General features: G+C 42.6%; 1 protein-coding gene across 15 annotated transcripts in view; it reads right to left on the bottom strand.

The window, feature by feature from the left end:
* adgrb3 (adhesion G protein-coupled receptor B3) overlaps positions 1–14,445 on the bottom strand; it is a 195,366-nt gene that overhangs the window by 121,469 nt on the left and 59,452 nt on the right. The gene's annotated exons all lie outside the window — the stretch shown is intronic.

The raw sequence follows: 14,445 nt of genomic DNA, 5'->3' as shown, positions 1-14,445 counted from the left end.
GGTCCATCTTTTCACCAGCTTGGCTGCGCGTGCGGATGCGTTCCGTGTGTAATTTCATAGAGAGGCGGTAAAATCCCAGCCCCCTGGCTGACGGGACGGATGACTGATGTGTCTAACCTTGCATGAAATGAGGCTTTACTCAGAGGAGGGCCCTATGAGCGACTTCCATCAGAGGCCGCTCCGCTCCGCGATCCTCACCTCTCCTCTCGCGCTCTCCTCGGTTCCCTTTGCTCAAGCGCCGCGAGTGCCTGGAGACAGTCTCCTCTCCTAGCACTCATCTGTTTCTCCTCTGCTCTCCTCTCCCTCCATGACTTTACTAACCCCCCCCCCCCCCCCCCCCCCCCCCCCCGCCCCCCGCCGCTCTCTTCTGTTCTCCTGTCCTCCCTCTCCTCTGTATCCTCGCGGCTGGCCTTGCCCCAGCTCCATCTCCATAACTGCCTGCCTGGCTGACTGACTGTAAGTGCTTAATGAGAGGCAATTCATTACTGTTGCACTTTGAAGAGTAGGAGCTCCCGGAACAGAAGCTAGCGGCTGCGAGGGGCATAAGCTCCAGGGCTCAGGACATGTCGGGGAGGGATGGGCTATCCTGGAAGCACTGGTTCTCAGCATTTGCAGAGGGAGAGGCAGGAATGCAAAGCAGGCTATCAAATGTAGTCTATATGAGCTAGATTATTTCCGATTGGTTTCGGAGAAACCTTCGCAGACACCTCCAGGACCATTTAAACCCTTATTTAACTGAAGGCAGTTCAGACAGGGAACATGCTGTTCGTTACGGTCTAATGTCTTGTAAGGAGTCTGGTTTTGACGTCTGTGGGTTAGGATGGTCGTGGGCGTAGTATTGGGAACAGCCTGTTTCATGGTCCGGCGACGTAGAAATATTTTAAAATGTGATTCCCGAAACTTGGCTATGGGGAACTCACTTCTGAATTAAGTTTTCAAACTGCGCGCACACACACACACACACACACGCACAGTCTGTCAAAAACAACACACCTGCAGTCCGACGTATCTGTGATTCGTAAAGTTACCATCCTACCACGACAGATTCAACACTAACATCTATCAAGCCCTAACCCAAGCAGACTAATCTACACAGCCATTACTGGAGCTCGTCACCATGGACAGCACCATATGCTTAGCGGTCCTATCTAAAAACTCAATTAGTCCGTCATTAACACGGGGGGGGGGTTGCACCGAATCAGATACAAATCACCAATCGTCCCCTGACACGCACAATTATCTGTCATATTTCTCATCACCATCTGCTGGCTTCCTGTCAGCTGATGCCCCTCATGAGGCGACTCAGAGCTCGGGTCCCAAATGGCACCTTTTGGCCTGCTCACGTTTCAGTGCACTACCTTAATTGCAGAGAGTGCATCATGTTGTGGGGGTGGGGTGGGGGGGTGGGGGGGCACCGTTTGGGAAGCAGTGGCCAATCAGAACATTGGTGCAACAGTTGTATCCTGGGTAAAGGACTGTATAATGGGGGATGAGTACAGTAAGACAGATGACAATAACAATATTAATTATTTTAGATGTTTGTGAAATATCGGATTATCCGTTTCTGCCTGTGGTGCTTGCCATCAAATTACTGTCGACAAAACATATCGGAAAAAACCCTCAAAGTAATAACAATAGTAAATTTCCGAAACGCAGTTGAAGAGAATGGCACCGAACAACGCCGCTAAGTAGCGCTGCCGGATTAGCTGCTTCTGAATTTGCCTGTGGCTATTACCACCAAATTATCGTCAACAATAGAAACAATATCACACACAAAAAAATCACGAAATGTGTGAAAATACCACAGAAACACAATAATCGTGATTTCAGGATGTGGCAGATTGTATGACCATGTCCAAACGTGAACCCTAATCGATATGTAGTGCACTACTTTCAACCAGAACCATTTGGAACCAGCTCAGAAAAACTGCACTCTATAAGGATTAGGGCGCCAATTTTAGACACAGCCTACCCTGTTGCAGCCGCAAAGGAGAGTTGTCTCTGTGCAGTACCGCTCAGGACCTATAGATGGAGCTCTAACGTTGTCTAAACACGGAGTGGGAAAAGCCCTGTTGCTGGGCAGGCACACAGTTGATCCTCAGCTCACTCCTCGTCTCTTTCTTTCTCTTGCCGTCTCCTCATTTTCTTTCTCTCGATCTGCTCCTTTTCTCCTCTATATCTCCCTGTCGCTGCCTTCTCTCCTCCTGTCTCCTTCCTGTCTGTCATCCAAATACCTCAGAGAGCTAGAGAGAGATAGAGGGAGATAGAAAGAGAACCTAAAAGTCTCCAGAAATCCATCAAACAGTTTTTACTCTGTAGTATCGCCAGACAGGTGTGTGTATCAAAACAAGAAGCAAAGACAATTCTTAAAATCATAATATAATTTCCTGTCCGGTTAAGTGCCTTTTCTAATGACCAACTAAAAGCATCTCTAATAGCCATTTCCGTACAATTTGTCAGGTATGTTAAAAAATGTTAGGATTCTGTCTTGTCTCTGTTATTTATAGAGAATCCCTTGTGAAGAATTCAGCCTCGGGTTACAACGCCATGAAGCATTAGGACCCGTAATAAACAATGGATTGTGGTGGATATTCACTGTCCTCTCATTTATTTTATGATTTCAAAATCCCCTACTTTTCCGACTGCACAGTATTATAGAGAATTGTACTGCAGCTGCAGTATCAGCCGAGGCTTTTATCAGTAGCGGAAATTCTGCCGATGGTCTAAAGGCAATGCAATGTCAACGTTTTAGCGCATAATTGTTCAATCAGCAGCCCTTTTCCAGTCTTTTATGACAGACTTAACATTCAAATGCTAACCCTAACTGTAACCCTAATCCTAATTGAGTGGCTCCTTTTGTTCCGCGTGCAGAGAATAGCTTTTTCCTCAAGGAAACCCTCATGCTGAACCACCCTTGACCAGAACTAGGGACAGCGCAGTGATTAGCAACAGAAATGAAAGTTAACATTTAAGTGCCTTATTTGTCAAATCAACAGTCTCACCCGGGACAAGACACTGCCGTTAAACCACCAACGACAGAACCGAAAAAACTAGGGACAGTGTAACTAGCAACACAAAGGACTGGTGTGTGTGGACCAGAGTCTTCTATGTGTCAACATGAATGGATACTGTTTACTAATGAAATGTACTCAGCTGCTGAAGGACTTGGCTTGTTTGTAGAGCGGCAAACACTGAGATTTCGCAAATGACGGAAAGTGGGTTGTATAATGAAAGAAAAATAAGGAAAAAAATACTGTTCACTTCAGACGTTAATCTTCAGATTCAGTTGTTATTTCACTTAGGGCAATGTGGAGGCTATGTAACTATGGAGCTGGGCCATAGAGGGATGCTAGTAAGTCTTGGTAAAGGAAGTATTCTGGTAAAGGGACATTTTGAAAACATTGTACTGACGATGGTATATAGTACAATTGCATACCTACATACTGAATGGGCTAACCTGTGGCAATTGCTGAAGGATATATATTTACTATATCCAAAATATTTCACCAGGAATATGGCTAAATCATCTTGGAAATGCAAAGATTTATAAAAATAAATAAAATTGTCAGCTAGTACGGAATTGTCTAAACCTTATTTCATCATGGTACCACGAGTGACTCATCATTTCGGTCCGACCATAAAAAAATCATTTTTGAAAATCAGTTTAATGCCTGGGTACATTGACTTAAATGCAATTTCCTTCAATTATTATCATCACAAACTCTGGTGATGCCCTTCAACTTAAATAGTTTTGCAATTGTGCTACTGCTAGCTAGGGAAGGATAGATGGAAACTCTATGGGGGAAAAGGTATTGGCTAACAAGTACTCTGGGATGCACAATGCCAGAACACGGCTTTGTTGGTCGCTGCCAAGCCCAGAGCCATCACACCATGTCATGCGTCTTGTCAACGGCCAATCCACGTTGCTTGGCATGTCTGGATGTGACCCTGTGTTCAACAAACTCTTGTCTCCAACAAAAATAAATTGTTTCACCAGGGCTTGATAAGCCTCTAGTAAACAGTAGCGCACGCAGTCCTGCCCTGATATATCGCAAGTCTGTGAAGACGTCTCAAGAACAGAGAAAATCCTGCTTCTTCCATTAGCACGGCGTACATGCTATGTACATGCTAGGCAGAGAAAACGAATACCAACAACCATGTGTCAACAGTAAAGGCTACAGTATGTAAAGAAAGTTACCAATTATCTTCTGTCTGCTGCTTTCGACGAAGAAAGAAACGTGTCTAATAAACCAAGTATCTTCCATTATACAGTCCTCAGACGCTCACCACCAGACAAGACTCTTGCAATTCATTCTGTCAGCTCATCCACATGCAGCACCAATCAGTTTCCATGTTCTTGCAATGAAATCAAACTGCCACCCTTCATTTATCAGCTGTTTGGTACACCGACTTTGTGTCCCAAGTGACACCCTACGTCGCAACTGCCTGTGGGGTTCGGTCAAAAGTGGTGCGCTACTTAGGGAATATGGTGCAATTTGGGGCTGGACCACTCCACCATATGTAAGAGTTTAGTCACGGAGAAGAAAACGAAGAAGAGGCTCGCCGCCCGTCACTCAGATCACTCTACGCGTGTTGTCGTGGCTCATTGACTGAGCTCTTGGTAAAACAAATATGCTCTCCCGACTCCCGTCCCAAATAATTAAAAAGGAAACAACTGGCGACAACAAATGTCCTCAGACAAGAGCAGGGCACCGTAAAATGGGATATCAAACTAACTCTCACTGAGTAGGAATACAACCGCTCATCCATTATGGATGAAATATCTATGTTCATACAGATACAGTATGTAAGACAGGAAAAATTGTCTCCTACAGGTACAACTGGAGACCTTTACTGACTTAGTGGGGGAAACTAATGCTGTGGTGTCAAAGCAATCAAAGAGCGTATGAGGAGGAGGATTTGCAACATTCCTTACGTAAGCTGTTGAAAAACATTTCCTCAGGCATTTACAGCGAGTGGGACGTTTTATCCTCCTATATCTACATCTTATCCAAGCAGGACTTTCTGTCATTAATGGTCAGGCGCACATTGCCACTATAGATAGACAATAACAAATAACATCAAGTACTATTATATATGATTTTTATAAACATTATATTAATACAGTTGTAGTATAAGACTACACTCAACGGACACTTCATTAGGTACTCCCGCTCGTTAACGCTAATTGCCAAACAGCTAATCAGTATTTGAAGCATGCGGACATGGTCAAGAGGTTTAGCTGTTGTTCGACTAAACTAAGACACGTGATCTAGATGACTGGTGGTTTGATTGTTGACGCCAGACATGGTGGTTCCAGCATCTCAGCAAGGGCTGAAATCCTGGGATCGTTACATGCTAACATCTCTAGAATTTACAGAGAACGGTGCTATACAGAAAGAAAAAAAATAATTGTTAATCAGAGAAGTTAGAGAAGAATGGCCAGACTCCTTGTGTGCAGAAAGGCATCTCTAAACGCACAATACTACCGCCAAACACTGTATGTAGTACCGATACCAATACCAGCACTGCACACTGTATGTAGTACTGATACCAATACTACCTGCAATACACTGTTTTAAGGAGTAATACCAATAATAGCAGCACTACATAGTGTATGAAGGACTAATACCAATACTATCTGCAATATACTGTATGAAGAACTAATACCAATACTAACTGCAATACATTGTATTAAGGACTAAAACCAATAATAGCAGCACTACATAGTGTATGAAGGACTAATACCAATACTACCAGCACTAAACAAAGTATGAAGGACTAATAGCAATACTACCAGCATTACACACAGTATGAAGGACTAATACCAATACTACCAGCAACACACAATGTATGAAGGACTAATACCAATAATACCTGCAATACACTGTATGTAGGACTTATACCAATACTACCAGCAACACACAATGTATGAAGGACTAATACCAATAATACCTGCAATACACTGTATGTAGGACTAATACCAATACTAACTGCACTACACACAGTATGAAAGACTAATACCAATACTAACTGCAATACACTGTATTAAGGACTAATGCCAATACTATAAGCACTACGCACAGTATGAAGGACTAATACCAATAACTGCAATACACTGTACGTAGGACTAATACCAATACTAACTGCAATACACTGTATTAAGGAATAATACCAATACTAACTGCAATACACTGTATTAAGGAATAATACCAATACTAACTGCAATACACTGTATGAAGGATTAATACCAATACTATCAGCACTACACATGGTAGCTTTGGCAGGAAGCCCAGTGGTAAGACGAAGCTGCAGGGTAACTGCAGGGTTGGCAGTTTGAATCATCTAACCAACAAAATCTGTCACTGTGACCTTGAGCAAGACACCTAAACCGAATAGCTCCTGTAAGTAGCTCTGGTTAAGGATGTCTGCTTAATGACTGAAATGTAAATGTTATCCTGATTGCGTGGTGGAATAAAGACCATACCAAACAAGCATATCTAGCTCCGTCTTCAACATTTCATGAATTTTAATGAAATCCTCAAAGCAAAGAAAGAGGAGCCATTTTTGCAACGCCATTAAGAATAACTTATTTAATATAATAGATTACATCTCTCTTTTCTCTCCGTCCCCAAATTGTTTTGAAGAATATGAAACTGCTTCCAGTGTCGCATCTGAGGGTGCCTGTGGACAGTCACAACCGAGAGGGACAGAGCTGCAGGGAGGGAGCACCAGCCTGGCTGCCAGGGCAACGCCAGTCATATCCACGGCGACAGCACACAATTAACCGACAACATCAAATATACATGAGAATATAAAAAAAACCTAACCAAGAGATTGAAATCTACTGTCTGGCATCGTCCCCATATCGCTGACTTCACACACTAACACTTTATTAAATATCGGTTCTATCTGCAATTTTTTATTTTATTTTCTTGACAACTAAAATATTTATAGGACATTGCCAACTTAATTATCTTGACTTTTTCTAAATGATACATAACACTGTTTGTCACGCTCCATAAAAAAATCTAACAAATCTTTGCGGTGATACAAATCACTCAAAATATATATGGCATATTGGAAGTAAACAGAGAAACACACCAACATGTAATTAGAGCGTTTGTCATGGATATCACAGGCTGATTCCAGGTGCGTACTATGTGTCTGTGTTCAAACAGAATCCCAGAGTAGGTATTTCGAGATCAGATCCACCCTTTAATATCCATATAAAATCATTATTTGTAAACCACTGTATTTTGGGTACTGGATGCAGACTGGGGCTGAAACTGTGTATATCACACAGAAAACCCTAACACAAAGCATTATCTGCTTTCTGTTTATGTTGGTCAGCAGTTGACAATGGCAACAAGGCCCTCCAGTGATGTCTAATATACAGCAAATACATCACAGCTAGGGGCTTCAACCAGACACTCCACTTTGCATCGTGCCTAAGAACAACCCTCAAGTTGTGGTACGCTGGCCACATACCACACCCCCTCAGGCCGCACTGCTTTACTGATCTAAAGGAAATACTGGCCTTGGATCAGTACTCCTACTGGGAGGAAATGTATGAAGACAAGTGTTAGCCTCCAGCAGTGTAGAATGAGGTGTTGTAGACTCTAGCTAAGACATCTACAACGCAACCTACAATGTAGTGATCTGTTAGAAAGCCAATACGCTGCTGCAAACTCCAAAGGTATTCAAATCAGATATGGTCTATATTGTTGTATACATTGTGGCACACTTTGTTCACATTTCATCGGATTTAGGGTCACGCTCGCCTGATATCACGAAACATCACGAAAACAAAAAGACAATCAAACGCACCACACCAGTGAAACGTCCAGGGACCCATGCTTTATGTTATGTAAATGAGTACGAAAGGCTACGATTTTTGTATTCTTCATCCTCTTGCTTTCTTGTTGAACGTTATATCGAATATTTTTCCCTTATTATAAACCCAGTCACAGTTATAGGCCTTTACAATCCAATATACAAAGACATTGTTGAATAGATTTGAGACCATACACCCCTCCTCTCCCCCATTCCTCTCCCCCCTTCCCCTGTCTTTAAAAAATGAGGCTAAAGGACTACTGTTGTTTTTCATCCTAATACTGCTTACACGACTACACAAACTCTCATTATATACTGGAAGTTATTGATTTCCCCCACATCCATTCTTGGTCATATTGGCAATTGAATTCATTGTAACTGACAAGTGTGAAAATGCATGATAATCCAGGAAGTGCCCAGAGGGCAGAATGCAGGTGTGGCGTGTGTATGAGGGCATATTTAAGGGGCTTTAACCTTCCCATGTCCCCTATCTTCGTCTTTTCTGAGGCACTGCACGTGATGTCAGTGTCAACTGACACACTTCCACATAGGTCATAATCTTTGACATCACACAATCAACAACAATTCAACCGCCAGGCTCAAGGTTATTTGAGCATGAGAATCGCTACTAGATAGCCACACATTATCCTTAAAGTTACCAAATTATTTCCGTGTCAGGAGGCCTGCACCGCAGACCTCATGAGCATGAAGCAACTGGACTGAAAAGCCTGTCTGACAGAGCGTTTGGTTGAGCGGACAGAGCTCATGTCTCCACAGTACGTGGCAGAGTCCCAAATGGCGTACTACTCCCTAAATAATACCCCGCATTCGTACAGAGGCGTATGGAAATACCCCATTGCCAGGTTGTGCACTTTTTAGGGGAATGTGTTGTCACTTCACAGGCAGATCTGTGTCCTTATATGGGGTCATGCCTGATGAAGAACATCCAGGCATATTGTGGAGACCAAGCAGACACCCTGAAGGCAGCCATCAGTCTGCTGCCTGCTTGTCCGCCCGGCTTTTACACCAGGGTCACTCTAACTTCCTGTGGAATAGACCAGGGACCAGAGACCTCCTCCACTGTCAACCCAGGACATGTTCGTTAGAGGTGCAAGCCAGAATAACGATGGGACTCCGCATAACGTCATTTTCACAATGCGTGGAGGAATGGACAAACAGAATCCTGACAGTAGAACAACACTGCGTTCTACTCGGGGCAAAAGATGAAACAGTAATCCAGGAAGAAGAATATTTAATGCCTGACGAGAGGACATTCTAAATAAAACAGAGTGTAATATGTAAACATGGCACAACCATTGTTTTACAATAATTTAATGTTGGTACTACCTGTTTGTTGAAATTGGTAGGAGGACATTTCTAATGTGACTCGAGCGCCTTAGAAGACGCCGAAACCCTTTATTCTCAACTACAGATTACGAGCGCAAATCTGCAGCTACACACACACTCTAGTCATTTCTTTAGCTCAATCAGACTGACGCTAAAGGCTGCTTGAATGCATTTAGGAGGCAAAGTTGTGTTGTTTCTTAGCATTTCTGTTTTGTTTCCGGGCACACTGATACTGGGGGGATTTTGATGTAGATGTTTCAAGTTGTTTGGGTTTTGGTCGCAGCATTGGCTGCTTTCGTCAAGCAGGACTGATATGCACCCCAACAACATCTATATCATAAGTATTTCACCCCATCAACATCTATATCATATGTATTTCACCCCAACAACATCTATATCATAAGTATTTCACCCCAACAACATCTATATCATATGTATTTCACCCCAACAACATCTATATCATATGTATTTCACCCCAACAACACCTATATCATATGTATTTCACCCCAACAACACCTATATCATATGTATTTCACCCCAACATCATCTATATCATATGTATTTCACCCCAACAACATCTATATCAAATGTATTTCACCCCAACAACATCTATATCATATGTATTTCACCCCAACAACTCCTATATCATATGTATTTCACCCCAACAACATCTATATCATATGTATTTCACCCCAACAACATCTATATCATATGTATTTCACCCCAACAACACCTATATCATATGTATTTCACCCCAACAACACCTCTCAGTTGTGTTCTGCCTGAATGTCAGAATGTTGCCAAAAGTGAGATTTGTTTGATCAACGCCATCGCTCACCGTTCTAGAATGAAATGCCCAAAGGCTCTCGTTTAAACAGAATTACTTCATGTGTTGCCTTTCTCCGCCAGGAGGCAAACAACACAGCGTAGGAAACTGTATTGATTTTGAAACCTGTTTCTAAATATAATAATTTGTAAAGAATGTAAAGAACCCAGCCGAAATGCTACCGTGTTGTGTGTTCTGTTCCTTGCATTTCATATTCGTATTCCATGTATGACCCTGCCCTCAACTCTGGGCCCTACCCTCGATCTAAATGAAGCATGAAATGACTTATCAATGCCCAGATCCTTGTTATACTTGGAGCCGTGGAGGCAGCCAAGAGTAGCATAAGTATTGAAAATTAATTGTTTCTTAATGTGCACGTCTCAGTCGTCGAGCCGCAGTTGAGCAATGCGCCATTAATGTGTTTAATTAGCCATACAGCATCTCCACCGTCAGTATTACCACACTCCCCCTCCAGTTTGCTCTTAGTAAACTGACGGAAAGGCTAGTGTTTGACGAGATACATTACTATTTCTCAGAGAAATACTGACAGTTAGCCAGCACTCTTGGAGCTGCACAAACTCAGACTGGCTAAAATAAATGTATATCAATACAGTCGTTGGAGCTGAACTCACATATTCCAGTGCAGCCATTGATGTCATTGATCATAAACAGATAGTGAGAAACCACACTCCTTATGGTTTAGGTCACCTGCCATCATATGGTTGGAAAGTCACTCATCCCAATAGAACTCAGAAAGTGCTCTTCATTACAAGCTTCTCTATGTCAGACATGTACAATGACGTGTACCTCAGGGCAGATGCCTTGGGCCGTAACTTGATTTCAACCAATGATTTGCCACTTGTCTTACAAAAAGCTAGAATGCTAATGTATGCAGATGATTTAACGCTAAAGGTCAGATTCCACAGCCAGTACGCTGAGACTCTTAACTAGGAATGGGCAGATCGATCCCAAAATATCGATACTCTGTCTCGATTTTAAAGATCGATTCTAGCATGAACAGGATCGATACCAGTTTCCGTTGTTCTCTTCTAAGATGTACCCATTTCATTAAAGAGTAGAACTGTCACTCTGAGGAAACAATGTTCCGCAGACGTGAACACATAAGTGCTTCTCTGGCTCCAATGCTGCTGCTTGTGACGGTGCAGTGAAACAACGAACATACACGTCGCGCATGCAAAGCGCGCCACAGCTCCCCGCCTACCGGCGCCAAACCGCCAACCCACCCCATGGGCCCACATTTATTGCATGCAGGAACGCCATGGCTGAGCGAAAGAGGAGCCTCGTGTGAAATATAGACTATATTCAGACGATCAAATAGTATATTCAGCCCGTTGAAATGTACCTAAATTACATTTTTTAATGGAATTTAAAACAATATACCTCAAACCTGAAATATTTAGTCTGTCATAGGCTACAGACCTAATTATTTTGTTATTTCACCTAGGTGATTCCCCAAGAGCTCTGGATATTACCAGAATCTCTCCCCTACATGAAAGTGCATGAGCCACTTTTAATAATAAAAATTATGGGCATTGGTATCGATATTGGTGATTCTAGTCCCGTATTACTTGGTATCGGATCAATCCCAACATTTGGAGTATGGCACACCCCTACTCTTAACCAGTAATTACACCCGTAGAGTCGGAATAGGTGATAAACAACAAACCAGTCCTAAAAACAAGAGCAACAATCTCTTAAGTGGAGAACAAAATCTTAAGTGGAGATACGCATGAAGTATGTCACAAATGAGCAGGCTGAGGAGTCTGAACTACTAGGACTAATATTGAATGGCCAAATAACATGGTCACTGTCATACTGACACAATGGCACATTATGAAGGTCCTGCGTAATGCATTGTGGGGATTCGTTAGTAGAGCTTGGATCTTGCAAGGCCGGGTTAGTGGGGTTGATTCCCATTCACTATAAGTCACTGCCAAACGTGAAAATGTATGTCTTTTACCAAAATATATTTGACACAAAGATTGACTGTATTAGCTATTATGGCTCTGGCCTTGTCCCATCTAGATGACTGCCACAATGTGATCTGTTGCAACAGAGACCTAGCAAAGCCATAGCTGTCTCAAGACAGACACCTTGACCTCGGCTGTTTGTGCAGAACTAACATCAACAAGATACATGCTAGTCTCTCATTGTTGAGGGTTGAATCACCCCCCCCCCATGAGACATATCGTTGTAAGATTCCAAACTGTCTTCACTGTCAGATAACATTCAGTTTAGACCCTTTTCACTTGTTAAATGTTGAGAATTTCCAGTCAGTAATCAGTAGCTCACAACTACCTATAGGCCACCCAACTGTACCTCCATACCTCTCACAAGGCTTGCCTTCAGGGGTCGCCTCACAGTGCTCGAGTCCAGAATATATAGAGCCGTGAACTCTATCTTGTCCGCATGGACCTGAAGCTAGCTGACCCAGATGACACACCTTGAGAGCACAACGCGGAAACTGAGTGAACACATACAGCTGATGGGCTCCTTTCAAAACGTACATTTTAGGAAGAAATCTACGCACACAACTCATAGGACACATCGCAGAGCTCTTGTCAAACATCGTGGAAAGAAAGACAGTGGACCAGATGAGCTTGTTGACCCCAGGATGTGTACGTGCTGTGTCTTGGCAGGTTGCTAACAAGAATCCTATTGAAATGCAACAACAACAAAAATATATAAATAAAAATACATCCCCTCTAGGTGACCATGTCTCGAATATTAAGCATTTGTCAAAACAAAGTCAATTAATTCAAGTTTCTACCATTTAGCCCTTACATCGTCCCCATTTAGCAGTAATAGCCTGTTGTATGTTGGTATTTAAAATGCCCCTGGGCAACTGCAAAGTGACAGACAGGAGCATTTTGAATTGACAGACCATATTGAAAAGCCCCCAAAAGCCCCATCTTTCTAGTACGATACTATTATATTAAATATAGAAACATTTTCTTTCTATTTAGAATAATATTCTGGCAAAGAAAAAAAAAGGAAGACCTCTTTTCAATGGGTATCTGAGCTAGGTCTGCCTCTGGTTTGGCCACATTAAGGAATTATCTGGGCATACAATTGCAACTGTCTACTCCGCTGCCCTCTACACTGCAGCAGTCGAGAGGAGAGGGATGAGTCCCTGTCCTTGTCCACCTGGTTGTCCCTGTCCACCTGGTCATTCTTGTCCTTGTCCACCAGGTCATCCCTGCCCTTGTCCACCTGGTCGTCCCTGTCCACCTGGTGATCCCTGTCCTTGTCCACCTGGTCGTCCCTGTCCTTGTCCACCTGGTCGTCCCTGTCCTTGTCCACCTGGTGATCCCTGTCCTTGTCCACCTGGTGATCCATGTCCTTGTCCACCTGGTCGTCCCTGTCCACCTGGTGATCCATGTCCTTGTCCACCTGGTTGTAAATCTGATCTGGATTCTGCCTGTAGACTGGACCCAGCCCATCTGTATTTATTAACCCTGGTAATAGGATCACCATAGAGATTAACCCCTATAATCTAATAGCCAGAAGAGGCGCATCCAGAAGAGGACAAGCCCCCCTTCAGTTTCTGGCTCCTCTTTAGGTTCCTAACTTGGTTCCGACCCTACCACGGACTTTTCCTAGACACTGAGCACATTTTAATTGCTCTTCTGGGTTTCAAGCTCGGTGTTTGTATATGCAATTTGTTACAAATGCTGAAGAACAAAGAGTAAAAAAGAAATGTGATTGGTTGATGGGGAACTTGGCAAGGGCAACCCTGTGTGGGTATTTACATCTGTCAGGTACATTGAGCGATCGTTGGTGATCCAAACAGATTATAAACTGTTCTGTACTCAGTTTTAACTGGTTAAAGATACTTAGGTTTTAAATTAAACTTCTCACTGTTTATCTAAAATATAAACACATATAGGTTCTGAACACTAAACACGTTGACTGTTGGTTAGTTTTCTCTAAGGAAGCACCGAGACACTATATAAGGATGGCCTACTTAAATTGGGTGAGTCCCCCACAACAAAAAAGAGAAATTAATACATAAAATAAAAATACAAAATGCATAGATGTTTTTCATTTTAACTAAGGTATTAGTGTGGCATTTGTCATGGGATACTGTGCTGAACAACATATCTCTCCATCCCACAAAAACATACTTTAGGAGGTTACACTGACAGCTGCAATGTATTTATGTTATCCCAAAAGATTTCTAGAATGGTGCAAATTGGCCTTAAAACAAAGAAACAGTTGTAGACTTCCTTGAACTGAATTAAACACCTGAATTTACCTGTATAAATGTCTTTAGAAAAATGGGCGAATAGAGTCACTGTCACTAAACGCACAACCACTATTAAATCTGGAAATGTAGGGGGTGCAAGTATACTCCTTGTTGGATTAAAGGAAGACCACTAAACTGACTAGAAAAAGCCCACTAAACTGAAAAA

Source organism: Esox lucius, chromosome 5 (genome assembly GCF_011004845.1).
Source record: "Esox lucius isolate fEsoLuc1 chromosome 5, fEsoLuc1.pri, whole genome shotgun sequence".
In the NCBI taxonomy this organism is placed as follows: domain Eukaryota; kingdom Metazoa; phylum Chordata; class Actinopteri; order Esociformes; family Esocidae; genus Esox; species Esox lucius.
The sequence above is the reverse complement of the archived record's forward strand: the minus strand, read 5'-3'. Positions and strand labels throughout refer to the sequence as shown.